Source organism: Grammomys surdaster, unplaced genomic scaffold (genome assembly GCF_004785775.1).
Source record: "Grammomys surdaster isolate TR1022 unplaced genomic scaffold, NIH_TR_1.0 119054, whole genome shotgun sequence".
Taxonomy (NCBI): domain Eukaryota; kingdom Metazoa; phylum Chordata; class Mammalia; order Rodentia; family Muridae; genus Grammomys; species Grammomys surdaster.
Genome location: NW_021615301.1, coordinates 1 through 2,292, shown reverse-complemented (window position 1 = coordinate 2,292; position 2,292 = coordinate 1). Strand labels below are relative to the sequence as shown.

Below are 2,292 nucleotides of genomic sequence, written 5' to 3'. Positions count from 1 at the left end.
TGTGATCATAGAGTATGTGGCAGGAGAAGACCTTGAGTGGTACCTAACAAAACTGGGCTGTCTGAAAGGAGAAGAAGCTGGACCTATTTTCCAGTTGATCATGTTTGCAGTTCACATCCTCCAACAAAGGCACATTGCACAGAGTGATGTAAAATTAAAAAATATATCAGGAATATTGTGGCAGGAAATGAAAAGATTTTTTGACTTTGTTGAGGCAATTAAAATCAAAGGAGGGTAGATTTTGGAGGAGGTCAGTAGCTCATTACTTAATTAGGCTCCAGAGATGTAGACAAGGAAACTCTAAAATGGTCTGGCAGGTGACATGTGGAGCTTGAGCATCATCCTCTATGTCCTGGTCTCAGGGCACTTTCTGTATGTAAAAAGCACCCTTAAGGATACGCACAGGCTCATCACCACCACAATGCATCCCATTCCCTAGAACTTGACAAAACCATGTCACATCATCATTTTATAGTTGTTCATGATCCCCACCGGGTAAAGGATAGCAATACATCATGGAACAACCATGGCCGGGCCTTATTCAAGAACATGCACAATCTGCCATGAAAAAATCCTTCCCAGAGTTGTGAAAACTATGTGCACCACTGGCTATATCTGTGAAGAGATTCTTTCATCTCTAACATGCAGATGATCAATAATAAAGTAACAGCAACATTTAATATTTTGAATAACAACTGACATATGTGGACAGTCATGAGCAAAATGAGAAGCCCTGGCCAAACCATGGGCCTGCAGGTGCTCTTAGCCCAATTCCCCTTTTGAAGAGGTGAGCCAGTGAACCTGCCTTTTCAACATGTACGTAAGCTGGGAAGAGTCACTCTCAGGAGAATAGAGTGGAAGGAAGAAGTAAGGGTTGCTGAAGTTATGCCATGTACATCAAATACTCCTGCCTAGAGATGATGCCCTGTTCATATGACCCAGTGTCAGAAGGAGATGCTCTGAAAGCTGATATCACTAACACTGTTTCAGGTGATATTGCTGTCAACAGAAATTCCATGTACAGATTCCCTGCTGATCTCTACTCCCCTGTGTCAGCCCTAGATGGAACATTCACGGGGTTTCTGAGGATGGGCTTCTCCTCTGAAGAACCTAAAATGGGGCCAGGTGTATCATAGGACCTGCCATAGATTGGACCCACACCTTCAGGATTGAGCTTATTCACACGCTGGAAACTGATGAGGAAGTGAATTTCTAATGCACCCAGAACACTGTGCTGCTGCTGCTGCAGGTGCTACTTGCCTGCCTGCCCTACCCACAGTGAACCCTGATCCTTGAGTCATGTGCAGTGAAAAAAGGTGATGATAGTGTAGTCTCATAGGAAACTCTGTTGGATTGGCAGCTCAGATGCACAATTTCATTGTGATTAGAATATGCTATTTATTATACTATGTGTAGTAGTAACTAATTAAGTCCTTAAATTGATTCTGGCAGTGGTGGGGGCAGTGACTACTGGTGGTAGGTTCCTCACTACCTCCTCTAATGTTCTGGCTTCCAGAATGAAAGACACACACACAGCCTTTATATTTTGATATTCTTAAAACAGCTCAATGGCTGGACTAACCTCCATGTGGCTAATCCACCTCCCTCCAATATTCCCAAGTTATTACTTAATAAAATTCTGTATACTATCTTTGCTGCCCTAAGACCTAGTCAGGCAGACTTATTGAGGTTGATCTTCCAGGTTCCTAGATTGCAGCTATTCTCTCTATCCTGCACCTTCTCAGGCATGGCATCTTTTCTCTCCTCTGGCATAGTGGATCTTCTTACTTTCTCCTTTCTCTGTCCTCCCTATCCCAGGTCTCTGAATCCTAAAAGTCCTGCCTCTCTCTGACCTGCTAAGCCATTGGTTGTTGACAACTTTATCTACAAATGAGAACCATCATGAGCAGGGTCCCTCAGTGTCTTACCTAAGATCAGCAGACTCTCTCCAGCAAACAATTTTGGGGACCCAAATTAACAGAATATAAGCAGCATTAGGCTAAACTCACTATACCTCTGCAACTGGCAAGTTGCAGCCTTTAATAGGGCAAAAATATAACATGTCTAGCACATTAATTGTCATCATTTCTCACCTTCACCCTCATTTAAATGCCTAGAGAGTTGAGACAAAAGCAGATAGCACCATATGGGTACCGAAGGTTGTAGGGAATGGAGTATGGCTAAAAGAAGAAAGTTTCACAAGGGAAAAGTGAGTAAGTAAGGTATGTCAGAGCAGATCAGTTCAGTGCTTAATAAGTCGTGTCTTTGTAAAGGTCTCTAATAGATGCATTT

General features: G+C 42.8%; 1 pseudogene; it reads left to right on the top strand.

Annotated features, from left to right (window-relative positions):
• Positions 1-7: 7 nt before the first annotated feature.
• LOC114635871 lies at positions 8-1,136 on the top strand (annotated as a pseudogene).
• Positions 1,137-2,292: the final 1,156 nt, after the last annotated feature.